General features: G+C 42.9%; 1 protein-coding gene across 1 annotated transcript in view; it reads right to left on the reverse strand.

The window, feature by feature from the left end:
- Positions 1 to 11,520, reverse strand: part of LOC138757943 (uncharacterized) — a 35,604-nt gene extending 24,084 nt beyond the window's left edge. Inside the window, exon 1 of the mRNA XM_069926128.1 lies at positions 11,434 to 11,520. The gene's annotated coding sequence lies outside the window, so the exon portion shown is untranslated. The remainder of the gene's footprint in view (positions 1 to 11,433) is intronic.
- Positions 11,521 to 19,696: the final 8,176 nt, after the last annotated feature.

Raw genomic sequence — 19,696 nt, forward strand, 5'->3', positions numbered from 1 at the left:
TTCTTTTGGATTATATGTAATTTGTTTGTCTTTTTTCCTTGATGCCAATACCATTTTCTTAGCTTGTTTTGTCTTAAGCTGCCATGCTAGGATTTTGTGCGTTTTTTCACCCAGTTCATAATATTTCTGTTTTGTCTTCATTATATTCTTCTCTACCTTATATGTTTGTAATGTTTCATATTTTATTTTTTTTATCCGCCACTTCTCTTCTTTTAGTTGTATCTTCCTTCATTGCTAATTTTTTTTCTATGTTTACTATTTCCCTTTCCAATTGCTCTGTTTCTTGATTATAGTCCTTCTTCATCTTGGTTACATAACTTATTATTTGCCCTCTAATGAATGCTTTCATTGCATCCCATAGTATAAACTTATCTTCCACTGATTCCGTATTTACTTCAAAATACATTTTTAATTGTTTTTCAATAAATTCTCTAAAATCCTGTCTTTTAAGTAGCATGGGGTTTAATCTCCATCTATACATTCTTGGAGGGATGTCCTCTAGCTTTACTGTCAATATTAAGGGTGAATGGTCCGATAGTATTCCCGCTTTATATTCTGTTTTTCTTACTCTATCCTGCATACTAGCTGATAACAAAAATAGGTCTATTCTTGAGTATGTTTTATGTCTAGCCGAGTAGTATGAGTATTCCTTTTCTTTTGGGTTTTGTTTCCTCCATATATCCAAAAGTTTCATTTCTTGCATTGATTTAATTATAAATTTGGTTACTTTGTTCTTTCTGTTAATTTTTTCCCCCGTTTTATCCATATTTGGATCCAAATTCAGGTTGAAATCCCCTCCTATTAGTATGTTCCCTTGCATGTTAGCTACCTTCAAAAAGATATCTTGCATAAACTTTTGATCTTCGTTAGGTGAATATACATTAAGTAGATTCCAAAACTCCGAATATATCTGACATTTTATCATAACATATCTCCCTGCTGGATCTATTATTTCCTCTTCTATTTTAAATGGCACATTTTTACTAATTAATATAGCCACTCCTCTTGCTTTTGAATTATACGATGCTGCTGTTACATGTCCTACCCAATCTCTCTTTAATTTCTTGTGCTCCAATTCAGTTAAGTGTGTTTCTTGGACAAATGCTATATCAATTTTTTCCTTTTTCAGTAAATTTAGTAGTTTCTTCCTTTTAATTTGGTTATGTATTCCATTAATATTTAAAGTCATATAGTTCAGCGTAGCCATTTTATACTTTGTTTATCTTCTCTTTCCGTTTTTCCATCATTACCTTTCCTCCTTTTCCATTTCTGTTTTCTTATTTTCAACTCTTTATAAGACAAAATTCCTACAACATCCAACATTTTCCTTATTCTCCTATTTATATCTTCTTTATCCCCAATCTCCCCTTCCCCTCCTGAGTTGTCCTTTATCCCTTGTCGGACAACCACATCTCCCCTCTCCATTTGGGTTTGCGAATCCACTCGCAAGCGTCAACTGATTTTGCAGTGACCGCTATTTCCCCCCACCCAGCCCCCCCAGAAAAGATTTCACTTTTCATATGTAACAAAGGTCACTCTTTTAATTCCCTCCTTATTCTCTCTATTCCATTACCTTCCCTTATTAATTCTTGTCTATACTATCTATATTTTCCTCTGAGTACAGATACATTCACGTATGCACATTGTATCTATTCACTCTTATACCTCTTTACCCACATACATATCAATCGTGATCATTTTTACTCTCATTACCCGTCTTCATCCCTCAGTCTATTTTTGTAATTGTTCTGCAAATTTTCGTGCTTCTTCTGGGTCCGAGAATAGTCTGTTTTGTTGTCCTGGAATAAATATTTTCAATACCGCTGGATGCTTTAGTATAAATTTATACACTTTCTTCCATAAAATCACCTTTGCTGTATTGAACTCCTTTCTCTTCTTTAGGAGTTCAAAACTTATATCTGGATAAATGAAGATTTTTTGCCCTTTATACTCCAGTGGTTTGTTGCCCTCTCTTACTTTTTCCATTGTCTTCTCCAGTACCTTTTCTCTTGTAGTATATCTTAGGAATTTTACTAAAATAGATCTTGGTTTTTGTTGTGGTTGTGGTTTAGAGGCCAATGCTCTATGTGCCCTTTCTATTTCCATTTCTTGCTGTAGTTCTGGACATCCTAGGGTCTTAGGGATCCAATCTTTTATAAACTCCCTCATATTCTTGCCTTCTTCATCTTCCTTAAGGCCCACTATCTTTATGTTATTTCTTCTGTTATAATTTTCCATTATATCTATTTTTTGAGCTAACAGTTCTTGTGTCTTTATCACTTTTTTATTAGATTCCTCCAATTTCTTTTTTAAGTCTTCTACCTCCATTTCTGCTGCTACTGCCCGCTCTTCCATCTTGTCCATTTTCTTTCCCATTTCTGTTAAGGTCATATCTATTTTATTCATTTTCTCTTCTGTGTTGTTTATTCTTCTTCTTAAATCATTAAATTCCTGTGTTTGCCATTCTTTAAATGACTCCATGTATCCTTTAATAAGAGAAAGTACAACCTTTATCTTGCCTTTCTCTTCTTCTTCTATTTCACTGTACTCTTCCTCTTCTTCTTCCTCTGGGTTGGCCATCTGTTGTTTCTTTGTTGCCCTTTTCTTCTCTTCTTTCTTGTTTCCATTGTCTTCTGTGTTCTCTTCTTGCTGCAGGTGTTCTGCAGGTGTCGTTGCCGGCTGTGGAGATCGACTCCCCAGCTGGTCCCCCCTCCCGTCAGTGTGTTTTTTTGCATGCGCGGTTGCGCACTTTTACTCGGCTCAGCGAGCCATTTTTGTAGTCCACTATCTACCGACCTGAGGGAGCGGGTTTCTCTCTCCACCGCGGGCCTCTTCGAACAGGTAAGGCCTTCTCCTTCTTCCTCCGTTGTCTTCTCTTCCTCTCTTCTTACCGTTGCTTTCGATTTTTCTTTTTTTGTCGCCATCTTCTTTCCACCTTTATACTCACTTTTCTTTAACTTTTATTTCTGTGCCTTTGTGTTTTCCTTTGTTTTTCCCGACTTTTCTGGAGAGGGCTGGAGTTCACCGTCCGGCCACTACTCCATCACGTGACTCCTCCGTCTGAGAGTTCTTTATTTTTTGAAAATGTTATTTAAAGATTATATAAAATTATAAATATAAAAAAACATACAAAAGAAAACAAAACTCCCCTCCCCCCCATCATCTAACCTATCCCCTCCCAACCCAACCCCCTCCCTCGGAGCCTTTAAAAAAAAGAATTTTTTATCCGGTTATTTAATATTAACTGTTTGGTATGCCAGCTCTGTACATATCATTTACTTAAGATCTATGGCCATATATTCTAAATATAAATTCCACATTTTAACAAAAAAATTATTATTTTGCAAATTATAATTATTTTTACCAAATATAAACACGATTGTAATTCATTATGCTATCTTTGTATATTCAACTAGTTTTTCCATGCAATAGCTATATATTTTCTTGTTACTGCTAACTCTAATCATATAAAAGCCAGTTGTGATTTGTCCATCTGCAACCTCGCAATTAATATATTCATATAACCTAATAAACACATAATTGGATCCAATTGCAGATCAATTTTAAATAAATCTCTCAAAAACTTTATAAGTTTTCCCCAAAAAGTTTAAATTTTTCCACATCTCCAAACAGACTGCATAAAAGTACCTATCTGTTCCCCACATCTAAAACACAAATCTGTCGAGCTAAATCCATATTTCTTCAACTTTTCAGGAGTTAAATACAACTGATGTATAAAATTATAATTAACCATATATCTCACATTGAGTAATTTTGTAACACTGCCAACACACATATTTGACCATTCTTCTCAAAACAAAATATCTAAATCCTTCTCTCATTTCTCCTTCATTTTATATACATCAACTTTATCCATTTTAACCTATACATATCTGATATAAACCCCTTATTTCTTTTATCTGCAATTAACATCTCAAATTTTGTTTGACCTGGTAAAAAAATCTCGAACTTGATAATAAGCAAAAAAAGAATTTGGTGAAATACCAAACTTCTCTCATAATCTATTAAATGTAGAAAATGTACCTGCCTCAAAACAATCCTGTATCATACTTATTCCTTTCATTTCATAATTTTTCAAATAAAGATTATTTAAAGAAAAATTTATTTATTGTGATATAACAGTGATTTTACTGAAATTTTTCCTTTAGATCCTATAAGTTGATCTCACTTGAACCAAATATCCATTATATGTTGCAATACAGGTAAATTTGTATTTTTGTAGCAATAAAAATGACTAATTTAATTTTCAAAAATCTGATCCAGTTCAACTTTTGCCCACATAGGTGGTTGTTCAGTATCAAATAACCTATTAATAAATTTCAATTGTGCCATCTCATAATAATTTTGAAAATGTGGTAATACCGACCGCCATGTTAATTTTTGCATAGAAACTCCTGACAATTTAGCTTTTCACAAAAATAGTCGAATTACTTCAGTCAATTCCGTAAAAAATTTCTTTGGTATTATACTTGGAATAGACTGAAAAAGATATTGTATGCAGAAGTATATATTCATTTTTATACAATTGACTCTCCCAATTAAAATCAACGGTAAAACTTTCCATCTATGTAAATCAGCTTTAATCTTATTTAACAACGATATAAACTATATAAATCTTGATATTCTCTATTCACTATAACTCCTAAATATTTAATTTTTAATTATTAAACACTATTTAATTTTATTACACCATCGAAATTTAGCAATTCATCTACAATCTGTATAATCTTCATCTGATATAGGTAATATTTCACTTTTTTCCCCAATTTACTTTTTAACCTGAAAATATACCATATTGATTTAACAAATTTTGCAAAGATTCTAAAGAATCTTTAGGGTATGTCAAATATATCAACACATCATCTGCAAACAAATTAATTTTGTACTCTTGTTCACCTATTATAATTCCTTTAATGCTAGGAACTTGCCTTATAGCTTGAGCCAGAGGTTCTATTCCCAAAGCAAACAAAGCTGGTGATAGAGGACAACCCTGTCTCGTTGATCGAGACAAATTAAATGCCAATGAAATAGTGTTCTGGTTTTGATCTGTTTATTTTCTGCAGCATTATGTAAACTGGTGCAAAAAGTTATATTGGACCGGCCTGTACCTTGTCCACCTGGGTCTGTCCACTCCCCACGCACTTCAGTGCCGCCCATTACAGCCACCAACTTCTTCTCAGGCCTCACACACACCGCGAGGGCACCCAACCTGGCGTTTCCGCTTCTCCCCATCTCCAGGGGCTTCAGTATATCTTTCTTTGTATACTTGCCAGGCAATAGCACTATATTCGCCCGAGTCTCGTCCTCCCTGTTTATTGGGTCTTTCAATTGAAGCTGTAGCTCCCTCCTCGGGCCTTGGGGCAGCCCCGCCATTTTTCTGGCCACGAGGCATCCCTGACTGGATCTCTCGCCTCGGTGGAGATTTTTTCATGTTTTCATTTACGGTTACTTTTTTTTAGTCATTATCTATTGTAGGTTTCTTCCAATGTCCTTTTCTTGGTATTTCATTTGAGGTTTTTACATTATTTGTTCCTGAAAAACCTGGGAGCTCTAGGATTCCACCTCCTTCTACTCTCACCGCATCACATGATCCGCATTCTTATCGTTAATTGATACTATCAGGGAGATTACTGTGGTTGTCAAGATTATTTTATTGCATGTAATAAAACAGAAAATGTAATAGGATATCAAATTTACTTTTGTTTACTGTAAGGCAGACAAAGATTCATAATCAACAGAAATTTCCCAATGTCATTTACAATTATGCCCCCAGAATCATAGTGTCAATGGATTCATCTTCAGTGCTCCCACAGCCACACACAGCCTTTCACCCAAAGCATTGGAAACCCAAGATCCAGATCTAAACCTCTGACACAATCAGGATGCACTTGGCATCCTCTCACATCCTAGTTCTGATACCTGGTACTCCTTCAGCCAGTGCCAGTGTGTCCCTTCACCGCAGTTGCCAGCAGCCCGCATGTAGCCTGTGTGGGTTTCTTGCTTCAAGTCACCAACAGTCCGCCACCTGTGTGTTCTTCAGCTTCACAGCCCATTACTGGTCATCTGCCATGGTTATCATCCCATAGGGTGGTGGTCTCCCTGTTTTCTTGTGCCCTGTGCCAATCTGCTATTTGTCTGCAACCCCCTCATGGCCACTACCATACATAGGGACTGCCATCTTGGGTCCAGATCCCGCAGTCACAGGATTTTTAAATAAACCACCGTCGACTCCTTTAACAGGCCGACGGCAGTTAGACTGCAGTAAGGGCTTTGTCTCTGCTCTCCGCAATTTCACAGCAGCCCGGCAGCACCGCTGTTTTTTTTTTAATATATTAAAAATGCTAGAGGAAGTATTAAGAGACAGTGTTTCAAAGCCATTTGGCTAGGTACTTAGATAGAGTGATACAAGCAGCAAATTGATAAACATCACAGATATCATGGATGACTTGGGCTGAAGGATCCTTTCTGTGCTGGATATTCTATGACCTTAACCTTCATCAGCTGGTTGGAGCAATCCACTGGTTGGCCAGCCACTCTTCTAACCATCCCAAATATCTCACACTGCATTCTTTCCAAACAGTTAGAAGAGACATCTCTCCAACATACAGCAAGCCACAAATATTTTCTAAGCCATGACAAGTGCACTTTTTCTTTTGTCCTCTTTCTGATAACTGTTGGAGCTCATGGATTCATTTGATCTGATATTGTACCAATCCACATGCCTTAAGACAGCAATGACACATACATGGGGTGCTCTTTATTGACTACAGTTCGACATTCAACACCATCATCGCCTCAAAACTGATCAACAAATTCCAACACTTTGGACCTCAATACCATGGTATAATTGGATCCTGGATTTCCTCACCTCCAGTCCACAATCAGTGAGGTTTGGCAAGAACATCTCTTGACAATCACTATCACAACCACAGCACCAAAGGGCTGTGTTTTTAGTCCCCTGGTCTAGTTAGTTTACACCAATGACTGCATGACTCAGTATGACAAAAAAACCCATTTACAAATCTGTTGAAAATGCCATGATAGTGGGTTGCATAAAAAGGGGTGATGAGTGAGCACACAGGAGGGAGCTTGAAAACTTGTAGTCAATGTCAAGACTAGAAATGATGGGGCTGCAGAGAAATAGATAAGCTTAATTAACTGTGTTTGTGCTTCACTCAGTCCACTGCTGTATTCCCCCAGATTTTGTTGTGACGAGTTTATTATGATATATAGTATACAATGTACATATGCATTAACATTTTTATTTGCTGAGCGAAACAGGTACTTAATTTAAAAAAATACATTAAATGAATTAGATAATAAATATTCAGTTACCATAGTGTTACCAGAGTGAAAAGGAAATGTGGGATTACATTACGTTAGTGCAGACAGGCCTTTTTGTGGCAACAGAGCAGTCCATCAGAGCAAGAAGGGAAGGTTCCTTGACATCCTTATCAGAAAACCAGTTAGCACAAATTGGAAACAACATCTCCTCCTCTCTGATGAACATTAAAAGCACACCCCAAGGTGCGTGTTTAGCCTACTTCTCTACTCACTCCCCACCCTGTGTGGTTAGGCACAATTGCAATGCTATCTACTGTGACAGAGTATATACATGGGTTTTTGGGAGACAAATTGGGAAAGGTTTGTTACAGTAGGTCACATACAAGCACTTTAAAACAGATCTTATTTAAAATACTGGGGAAGATTGGAGAAAAGTCAGCTACAACCTTCATCTACAAATGGAACTCAAAATTGATGACAGGAATTAAAGATACATGTTTACTGAAGCATTTAATAGATATCTGGGGTAAGATAGTTGGGGAAATTGGAACAAAAGGAGGTAGATCATCTTATACCTGTTTGTTTCAGAACAATTTGATACCTTTTTTGTGAGATAACAAATTCTTGAAATTGTGGTCCGAAAAAGGAGTTAGACTTATTGAAGACATACAAAGACAATTAATGTCCTTTACTCAAATGAGGCATAAGCACAGAATAACTAGAAATATACTTTTTTGCTATTTTTAAATAAAAAGATTTTTAAGAGACAAATTAGGATCAAAGATTTTGTTACCCCTATGCAGTGAAGTGGAAACTCTTATTACACAAGGGACAGTATGGAAATTTACTTCTGCAATGTACCTTCTCCTACAACAAGCAACCTGTAAATCTGGACTTTATAAACCTAAACAGAAATGGGAACAGGATTTGGGTATTACAAACATGGATGGATCTGTGCAGAGACTATATGCCCAATACAATCAATGTACGATATAGATTGGTACAATATAATTTTATACATCAATTATATATCACATCATACAAGTTGCATAAAACAAAATCGGAGTTATCAAATAAGTGTTTTAGGTGTGGTATAAAAGGTAGTTTTTTTGCACTCTAGATGATGTGTCAAAAAATGAGATCTTTTTGGGTGAAAGTAGAGGAATCATTAGAATAAATCACTAATATTTCATACCCAGAAAATCTTGATCTATTTTATTAGGGAACGTGGAAGGGGCAACCCTGAAACTGAAATTTTCACTAAATCAAAGTTTGTGAAAATAGTATTGGCGGTGGCAAGTAAGTTACTTAGAAGTCGGACTCATGTTTGGGTGTCAACAGGATACATGCAGAAATTCAAAAGTCTATCCAGTTAGAAAAAATTACTTATAATTTAAGGAATAAGTACAATATATTTACAGATATGAAGCTCATATATACTAAAGATAGGTATTGTGGTTTAATTTGATGGGTTTCCATGACAGCATACTGCTCGCCTGCTATTTTCATTGCTTCTCCCAAGGTTCTTCAACACAAAGAAATACCAGTTCATGAGCTAAAGGTGTGCAAGTGGATATAATCAGATTTCCTTGTCCTATTTGACCTGTTGCCACAGACTTCACAGGGAGTGGACTAAAAAAACTTTGAGGGAAAGCAGAGAAGTCAGTGTGAATGCCATCCAGTTGGAGGGTGACCAGACGGAAGATGAGATGTTGTTCCTCGAATTTGCAGGTGGATTCAGTCTGGCAGTGCATGAGACTATGGACAGATGTATGAACAAGGGAATGGAGTGGGGAAATGACAAGGGTGGCCACTGGGAGATGCACACTGTTGCAGCAGACAGACCAGAGATGCTCATCAAAGCGATCTCCCAATGGAAGCACAAGATGCAGTAGGTAACCCTGCAGGTTCACAAGTGTTGCTTGACTTGGAAGAACTGTTCCCCACCTTCCTGTTTGCAATACGCTTCCCAGCCCTCATCTCCCACCTGGGCCTTGGTTTCCCCTCCCTCTTCTTCCCCTCCCTCTTCTTCCCCTCCCTCTTCTTCCCCTCCCTCTTCTTCCCCTCCCTCTTCTTCCCCTCCCTCTTCTTCCCCTCCCTCTTCTTCCCCTCCCTCTTCTTCCCCTCCCTCTTCTTCCCCTCCCTCTTCTTCCCCTCCCTCTTCTTCCCCTCCCTCTTCTTCCCCTCCCTCTTCTTCCCCTCCCTCTTCTTCCCCTCCCTCTTCTTCCCCTCCCTCTTCTTCCCCTCCCTCTTCTTCCCCTCCCTCTTCTTCCCCTCCCTCTTCTTCCCCTCCCTCTTCTTCCCCTCCCTCTTCTTCCCCTCCCTCTTCTTCCCCTCCCTCTTCTTCCCCTCCCTCTTCTTCCCCTCCCTCTTCTTCCCCTCCCTCTTCTTCCCCTCCCTCTTCTTCCCCTCCCTCTTCTTCCCCTCCCTCTTCTTCCCCTCCCTCTTCTTCCCCTCCCTCTTCTTCCCCTCCCTCTTCTTCCCCTCCCTCTTCTTCCCCTCCCTCTTCTTCCCCTCCCTCTTCTTCCCCTCCCTCTTCTTCCCCTCCCTCTTCTTCCCCTCCCTCTTCTTCCCCTCCCTCTTCTTCCCCTCCCTCTTCTTCCCCTCCCTCTTCTTCCCCTCCCTCTTCTTCCCCTCCCTCTTCTTCCCCTCCCTCTTCTTCCCCTCCCTCTTCTTCCCCTCCCTCTTCTTCCCCTCCCTCTTCTTCCCCTCCCTCTTCTTCCCCTCCCTCTTCTTCCCCTCCCTCTTCTTCCCCTCCCTCTTCTTCCCCTCCCTCTTCTTCCCCTCCCTCTTCTTCCCCTCCCTCTTCTTCCCCTCCCTCTTCTTCCCCTCCCTCTTCTTCCCCTCCCTCTTCTTCCCCTCCCTCTTCTTCCCCTCCCTCTTCTTCCCCTCCCTCTTCTTCCCCTCCCTCTTCTTCCCCTCCCTCTTCTTCCCCTCCCTCTTCTTCCCCTCCCTCTTCTTCCCCTCCCTCTTCTTCCCCTCCCTCTTCTTCCCCTCCCTCTTCTTCCCCTCCCTCTTCTTCCCCTCCCTCTTCTTCCCCTCCCTCTTCTTCCCCTCCCTCTTCTTCCCCTCCCTCTTCTTCCCCTCCCTCTTCTTCCCCTCCCTCTTCTTCCCCTCCCTCTTCTTCCCCTCCCTCTTCTTCCCCTCCCTCTTCTTCCCCTCCCTCTTCTTCCCCTCCCTCTTCTTCCCCTCCCTCTTCTTCCCCTCCCTCTTCTTCCCCTCCCTCTTCTTCCCCTCCCTCTTCTTCCCCTCCCTCTTCTTCCCCTCCCTCTTCTTCCCCTCCCTCTTCTTCCCCTCCCTCTTCTTCCCCTCCCTCTTCTTCCCCTCCCTCTTCTTCCCCTCCCTCTTCTTCCCCTTTCCCTCCCTCTTCTTCCCCTTTCCCTCCCTCTTCTTCCCCTTCCCCTCCCTCTTCCCCTCTCCTTTCCCTTCCCCTCGGGACCAGTTTTCACCCTGGCTGGCAACGAACCCAGAAGCAGCTTTCCTGCATCTGGTGTTTGGTAGCGAACTGGACCCCGCCGTCGGGGCGCTACTTACCCACAAACCGCGAGCGAGCCTGTCCCAGCTCATGACACACATCATCTTCTCCACACACTTCAGTCCACCAGGAAGTGACACCCCACTCCCCCTCCCCTCCATCCGGTGGACGTGAAAAACACCCGCTCATGTCGATCTGAATTCTGATTGAGCCGCGCTGAGGGCGGGAAGCTGACGTTGAGTATTGGTCGTTCGAGGAAACCGATAACATGCAGAAGTGTTGGGAGGATCTCGGCGGGTCCCATAGCGAACATCGGAGTCAAATATGTCACCAACGTCTCGGGCCCAAGCTCTTCGTCAGGTTGGGGTGGCGCCTTGGACCTGACGAAGGGTCCAGGCCTCAGGCCCGAATCGGTGGTGATGCACCTTTGCTTCCAGCACAGTAGTGCATTAAACAATGACGACAAATAAAAAATGCCCTTTCAAACTGCAGCACCCCAGAAGCCCACCTGGGACCCTTGTGCGATTACTGGGTCGAGGGTGCAGGATGCACCTGCTAAATTGCCAATCCTGCGATTTTAGGGGGATCGCGCACCCACGATGAGTAAAGCGACAAGCACTCCCTGGAACTATCGGCAGACAGTCTCTCCTCACCGTCCGTCGGTCCGCCTCACCACCCCCATTAGTCGCCACTTCCGTCAGTCGCAACCGCTCAACAGTTGCAACCCTCGACAGTCGACACTTCCGTCAGTCACAACCCCCCCCCCCCCCACCATCAGTTGCCACTCCTCACCGTAATTCGCCACCCCCCCCCCCCCCCGTGAATTTAGTGGAGGTGGGGTTGCTGCCACGACGTCCTGCTCTGGTTCATGGCAACGGGTCAGTGCGGTAGCAATGGCCATCTTCCTTACCCATAAACTGCCGCAGGCAGAGCAGTTCCAATGGCATGGGGGATTACGAGTAAGGAAATCGGCCATTGCATCTGCACTCCTGCATTGAGCCATCACCACGAACCAGAGCAGCGTTCGCAGCAGTAGCACATCACCCCCCCCCCCCCCCATCTCCCCATGATCGCAGCAGTGAACTCTCTCCCCACGGCAGTAACCTCCCCCCATGACAGCGGTCTCTCTCCACTCCACAGCATCGACCTCTCTCTAACCTGCGGCAGCGACCTCATGGCAGCAGCCTTTCACCCCTTGTGGCAGTGGCCTCTCTCTCCTGATCGCGACAGCGCCTTCTCTCCTCCCCCCCCCCCCCAATCACGGCCACCCACTCTCCCCCCTTCGCAGCCCCCATTCTCCCGATCGTGGCCCCCCCCCCCCCACTCTCCCCCGATCACTGCAGCGGCACCTCAGCCAAGGGTTTCCATGTGATGCGAGCGTGCAAATATTGACATCACCAGAGTAACTGGGTCATTTCCCCTTTCAAACCACCCATCCAGGACACCCAGTTAAGTTTTACTGGGCTCCCTGATCACCTCTGAGGCAGGTCAGGGACCTGGTTGGGTTCTGACCGGCTTGACTTGGTTGGATCCTTTCAAATCACCATGTAACTGGTTCGCTAACCATGCAAATTGCCCAGTTAATCCATTTTACATGACAGTTTGAAAGGGCTTAAAGTCTTCAGACTTTCCTGTCTCCCAGTGAACACAGACTGTTGGCCAGTATCCATACAAGGTAACAAACAGCCAATGTTTCTGGACTGCAGCAAGAGAGCAGAAGCTTGAATAAAAGGATGTGGGGAGGAAGAGGAATACAAGCTGGCAGGTGTTAGGTCAATGTGGGGCCAGATGGAAGAATAAAGAAGGGAGGAGGTGGTTGCAGAAGAAAGCTTGCAGACTCTGGGATTGAGTCCAATAGACAAATGTGCTGGTTGTGAAGCATTTGATCTTGGTGACATCCTTAATACACTTGCTGATGTAGCCTATCTCTGAGGTGAGGGGGGAAGAGAGTAGCTCTCTGGGTAGCTAAAGTAAGGGAGACCAAGGGAGAGGGAAATAGAGAGTCCTGGGGAATGGGGTTAATGGAAATTGGACAAATCAATGTTAATGCCTTCTGGTTGAAGAGGTTCCTGTCTGTTTTTGATTCTACCTGATGAAGGGCTAAGGCCCAGAACATTGTTTACCTTTTACTTCATTTGCAGGAAGTAAATGTACTGAGTTTTTCCAGCACATTTGTATTTTGCACTCAACTCCAGCTTCTGCAGGCTTTCTCCTCCAACCACCTTCTCACTTTATTGCTCACTCCGGCCCCACATTGATCAAACACCTGCCAGCTTGTATTCCTCTTCCTCCACACACCCTTTTATTCAAGCTGTTGCTCTCTTGCTGCAATCTGGAAATATTGGCTGTCTGATACCTTGCATGGATACTGGCCGACCTGCTGAGTTCCTCCAACAGTCTGTGTTCACTGGGAAACAGAAAAGACTGCTGAGTTTCTCCACCATGTTTATGTATTGGAAGTGATGGAAGGAAGTAGCTGAGGAACATGCAATCTGTGAGGACAGTAGATGATAGGGCAGCAGGGATCATAGAGGAAGAGCAGTTGGAGAAGCTCTCGCAGAACTCTCATCAAAGAGGAGAGGCAAATTCTTTAGAGTTGCAGACCTTGAAGAAACTTCATAGTGGAGCAGAAAATGGGTGCAGATGCTGGAAAACTGGAGCAATGCACAAAATGGTGGCGAAATACAGTGCAACAACATTACAGCCCCAGTGTTGGTTTGGTGGGTTCACAGAGAGGTGAGTCTGGACACGTGTCATAATCAGGTAACTTTATTGTATACAGAGGAAACAAATGAGAAGATGTCAAACGATACTTAATCTTTCTTACTACTTAATAGTAAGTAACTATCCGATCCAATACCAGTGTATCTTCTACATGATACAAGACAAAAACTATATCGGTGTAAGCAGGCACAAGGGTCCTCGATACCAGTAGCTGCTTACCCTACCACACTCTCCCGCACGTGTACGCACACACAGACAGGGACTTCCAAACACACTCCCGATTCCCTGTATCAACAGAGGTGCATCTCAATAGTTGTGCTCGAAGTGCACACCTTACCAATGATTCATCAAGCAATGTTCACATTTAAGTGACCTGACTTAGAGCAGCATTCCTGGTCAGGACTAGGGAGCAAGAGGGGAGAACTGTTGCACGTGTTGGAGTTTATACTGTTCTGAACTGGGTGTCTGGTCAATGATGACGCTGAATCATTCAAATGAACAGTAAGGTATGTACTAATAGGTGGGCAGAGCCTAACCTTGATTGGCAGGTGATGCGACTTCCAACTAGGCTACGAGATTCTCCTCAATCCACATATAACAGCCAGCATCCTGGGTTCAAATCTACCACTGTCTGTAAGAAGTTTGTACATTCTCCCCATGTCTGTGAGTTTTCCCCGAGTGCTTAGGTTTCCTCCCACTCTTCAGAATGAAATAGGGTTACAGGTTGATTGGGAGTAATTAGGGAGCATAGGCTTGTGGGCCAGATGGGTCTGTTTACTGTACTCTATGTCTACATTTTTAAAATTTAAATACAGTGGATTAGACAGCAATAGATGGTCAGAAATGGCAAGAAATGGGCAGAAGCTTGAGAGAATGGAGCATGAGTTGGCTGGTGAATATGGGTGAGAATCAACGTAATATTTGCATGTTGAAATTATTAATTATTATTACTTCTGTTTCTCTTTCCATAAATTCTGTCCGATCATCAGACCATTTTGTTTGCAGGTTTTTGCCTCTTCCCATATTTTGATCTTGGCATCATTCCTCAATTGGATGCATTGACTTCCAATGCAATCAGTGAGGTTTGGTACAGCACTTCCTCTGTGATCATCCTCATTACTGGGGCCCACAAGGCTATATTCTCAGTTCTCAGTCACTCTTATGATTGTGCAGCCAAACCCAGCTCCAACTCTGTCTATAAATTCACAGATGACACCACTGTTGAAGGCAGGATCTCTTCATGATAAAACAGAGTAGAAAAGGGAGATGATGGCTTGGTGCCAGGACAATAATGTCTCCCTCAGTGTCAGCAAAACCAAAGAGCTGCTTATGGATTTTTGGAGAAGAGGTGGAGCTCACTCAGTGGTGATGAGGTAGAGATGGTGGACAACTTTGCATTACTGGGGGTAAGCCATGGTCTATCCATGTCGATACAAAGGCCAAGAAAGCAAACCAGCACCTCGACTTCTCAGAAGCCTGAAAAAATTTTGGCTTGTTACCAGCATACATTAACAACTTCCACAGGTGCTCCATTGAAAACATACTATCAGGGTGCATTACTATGGTACGAGAACTGTTCTGCACATAACTCCAGAGCACTGAGTGCAAGATTTGGACCATTACACAAACCATTCCCCTTGGAAAAACAGCCAACAAATTAAAAGACATCTCACCCCAGCCACAATGTCTTCAGTACCCCTCTCTACTATCAGGAAAAAATGTGCAAGCATGAGATCATGTACCATTGGTTTCTTTCTTGCTGTTCATCAGCCAATCTATAGCAAAATTTTGGAATACCCTTTCTAAGCTTCTTACTTTTATACCCCTCTATTCTTCAAGACTTTTGTCATCAATCCTGATGATCAGATTTTGCTTCATTGAGATTCTGGAGGTACCTTGGGATATTTTGCTTTGTTGAAGATGATTTTTAATTGCAAGATGTTATTTCTCATATTTCTCAAATGCTCTTTACAAAAGCTCAGCAACAGTGAGATGAGACCAGAAGTACCAGAAAGGAAGTACCTAAGGTGTACAGGTAGATAGTGGCTTCTGGATGTAACATGGAAAAGATGAGGGGTAAGGTTGGGTTGGTCGGAGATGGGAGTTAGATGGGGCAGAGAAGATCAGGGTGCAGGGTCAGGCATTGGTGGCAAAGATGGTGCAGGGACCTAGATAATTGCAGGAGGCAAAAGAGATTCATCTTCAAATTTGAATGAAAATCCCACATCTGTCACTGACTTCATCAGGACTAGTGTGGATGTGTGTGCCCATGAGTATCCCCAACCAAAAGCCATGGATGAGACAAAGGATTTGCAATGTGCTGAGGACTAGATTGATGGCGTTTAAGACCGATGGTCCAGATCTCTACATGAAGACCAGATACGACCTATGGAATGCTATCCCAACAGCAAAGAGGAACTTTGAGTGAATTTATAAACAGAATCATTAACACACCAGCAAAGTCAGGGCTTGCAGGCCATTACATTCCACATGGCAAAGCCTTACATCATATATGGCTGTGATGCTTCACTCTCCGATGAGCTGCTTGCTATTAAAAGGAAAATTTAACTGTGCCAGTGGCAATCCCTGTAGAAGCTGGTGACCCTGCGATATCTGTTTCAAAGGACAATGTCAGAACCTCTTTCAAGAGGGTGAACCCTTGGAAGGTGTCAGGCCCTGATGATGTATCTGGCAGGGTACTGAAAAGCTGTGCTAACTATTGAGCTGGAATATTCATAGATATTCTCAATCTCTGCTGTAGTCGGAGGTATCCACCTGCTTCAAAATGGCCATCAATCATACGAGTACCCAAGAAGAACAAGGTGAGCTGCCTTGATGACTCTCACCCAGTAGTACTCACCTCTAATGTGATGAAATGCTTTGAGAGGTTGGTTATGGCCAACTCCTAACCAAACTCCTGGAACCACTGCAATTTGCCTCTCGCTAAATTGTTCCCCAGCAGATGCAATCATGGATCTCTACTCAGCCCTGGATCACCTGGAAAACAGCAACATGTACATCTGACTGCTTTTCATTTAATGCAGCTTAGCTTACAACACCATCATCCCCTCAGTACTAGTCAATAAGATTCAAAACCTGGGGCTCTGTACCTCCCTCTACAATTAGATCCTTGACTGCATCATTGAAAGACCACAATCAGTGAGGATCAGTAACAACATCTCCTCCTCACCGACAACACAGGTGCACTTTCAAGAGTGCGTGCTTAGCCCACTGCTCTTCTCCCTCTACTCCCATGACTGTGTGGCTAGGCACACTTCACAAGCCATCTGCAAATTTGCTGATGACACCATGTTTGTCGGCAGAATCACAGACAGCAATGAGAAAGCGTACAGGAGTGAAATGGATCAGCTCGTTTAGTGGTGTCATAAAAATAACATTGCACTCAACATTAGCAAAACTAAGGAACTGACTGTGGACATCAGGAAAAGGAAACGAAGAGAACACAAACTAGTCCTCATTGAGGGGTCAGCAGTGGAGAGGGTAGAATCTTCTAATTCCTGAGTGTCAACATCTCTGAAGATCTTATCCTGGGCCATCATGTCGATGCAGTCATGAAGAAGGCTCTCCAGTGACTATATTTTGTAATAAGTTTGAGGATATTTGGTATGTCACCAAAGACTCTTGCAGATTTCCACAGGTGTACCTTGGAGAGCATTCTGACTGGTTTCATCACTGTCTAGTATGGAGATGCCAATGCAAGGGACAGGAAGAGTTGTAAACTCAGCCAGTGCCATCAAGGGCATGAGTCTTCATTCTATCAAGCATATCAAGAAGACAGTTCTATCATTAAGGAGCCTCATCACCAGGCCATGCCCATTTCTCACTGCTACCACCAGGAAAGAGGTACAGGAGCCTGAAGACACTGTGAGAAGTGCATCCAGCTGCAGCTCCTGAGAAGCTGAGTTAAGGAACTGGAACTGAAGTTGGATGATCTCTGGATCATTCAGGAGGCAGAAGGGGTGATAGACAGGAGTTACAGGGACACTATCACACCTAGGAGGCAGGAGGAGGGTAGATGGATGATAGGAGAGAGAAAGGGAACAAGCAGGCAGTGCATCCCTGTGGCTGTTGCTCTCAATAACAAATGTACCATTTTGGTGGGGGGGAGGGGGGAACCTACCAGGGACGTCATGGAGATCAGGTCTCTGGCACGGAGTCTGGTCCTTCAACTAAGAAGGGAAGGGAAAAGTAGAAGTGAGCTGTAGTAATAGGGGATTCCATAGTTAGGGGGTCAGATAAGATGTTCTGTGGAAGAGATTGAGTATCCCAGATGGTACGTTGCCTCCCTGGTACTAGGTCCGAGCTATCGCAGATCGAGTTCATGGCATTCTCAGGAGAGAGGGTGAGCAGCTAGATGTCGTGGTCCATGTAGAGACTAATGACGTGGGTAGGAAGGGTGAGGAGGTCCTACAAGGAGAGTTCAGGGAGTTATGCACTAGGTTGAAGGACAGGAGCTCCAGGGTAGTGATCTCAAGATTCCACCAGTGCCTCATGCTAGTGAGGTCAAAAATAGGAGGATAATGTAGCTTAACATGTGGCTAAAAACATAGTGTAGGAGGGAGGCCTTTGGGTGTCTGGATCATTGGGCTCTTTTCCAGGGAAGGAGGAACCTGTTCTGATGGGACAGTTTGCACCTGAACTGGAAGGGGATCAATATCCTTGCAGGAGGTTTGCTAGTGCTGCTCCTGTGGGTTTAAACTAGATTTGCAGGGGGAGGGGTGCCAGAGCAGATTGAGGAGTGGAGGAGGGAAAAGATTATGTTAAAATTGCTGTTAGAAGTCAATGGGTTGAATGTAGTGGAAATGTTCTCAGATGCATCTATTTCAATGCAAGGAGTATTGTAGGAAAGGCAGATAAGCTTAGAATGTGGATTAGCACATGGAATTATGACTGGCCATTAGTGAAACTTGGTTGCAGGTGGGGCAAGATTTACAGCTCAGTGTTCTGAGCTTCCATTGCTTTAGATGCAATAGAACAGGGGGGATGAGTGGGATTGCTTGTCAGGGAAAATATCACAGCTGTGCTCAGGCAGGATAGACCAAGGGCTCTTCTACTGTGGAACTGAGAAATGGGAAAGGTATGACCACACTCATGGGGTTATATTATAGTCAGCGAGAATTGGAGGAGCAAATCTGTAGAGAGATAGCAGACAGACAGCTGCAGGAAACATAAGCTTGTGATAGTAGATTTAACTTTCCACATATTGACTGGCACACCCATACTGTAAAAGTGCTCGATGGCTTGGAGTTTGTCAAATGTAGTCTGAAAAGTTTTTTAAATCAATATATAGAGGTATCAACTACAGAGAGTGCAATACTGCATCTCCTATTGGGGAATGAGACAGGACAGATGACAGAATTATGTGTAGGGGAACATTTTGGGTCCAGTTTCAAGTTAATTATGGAGAAGCATAGGTCTGGGCCTTGAGTAGAGATTCTAAATTGGAGAAAGGTCAATTTTGAGGAAATTAAAAAAGGATCTAGAATGCATGGATTGGGATAAATTGTTTTCGGGCAAGGATGTGTGAGGTAAGTGGAGAGCCTTCAAAGGTGAAATTTTGAGAGTACAGAGTTTATATGTTCCTGTCAGGATCAAAGGCAAAATTAGCAGGCATAGGGATCCTTGGTTTTTGAGGGATATTGGGGATCTAGTTCGGAAAAAGAGAGAGGTGTATAACAGGTATAAGCAACATGGAGCAAATTAAGTATTTGAGGAGTATAAAAAATGCACGAAAAACCTCAAGAAAGAAATCAGCAAGTCACAAGGTGGCTTTGGCCGACAATGTGAAGGAAAATCCCAAGGGTTTCTACAGGTGCATTAAGAGTAAAAGGATAATAAGGGACAAAATTGGTCACCTTGAAGATCAGAGTGGTTGACTTTATATGGAGCCAAAAGATATTGGAGAGGTCTTAAATGTTTTTCTTTCCATCAGTATTCATTCAGGAAAAGGGCACAGAGTTGTGGGAAGTAAGGAAAACATGCAGTGAGGTCAGGAACCTATACAGATTAAAGAGGATGACGTTCTTGCTGCCTTAAAGCAAATGAGGGTGGATAAATCCCTAGGGTCTGACAAGATATTCCCTCGGACCTTGAGGGAGACTAGTGTAGAAATTGCAAGGGCTCTGGCAGAAATATTTTAAATGTCCTTAGCCACGAGTGTTGTGCCAGAGG

Source organism: Narcine bancroftii, chromosome 3, assembly GCF_036971445.1.
Source record: "Narcine bancroftii isolate sNarBan1 chromosome 3, sNarBan1.hap1, whole genome shotgun sequence".
Taxonomy (NCBI): domain Eukaryota; kingdom Metazoa; phylum Chordata; class Chondrichthyes; order Torpediniformes; family Narcinidae; genus Narcine; species Narcine bancroftii.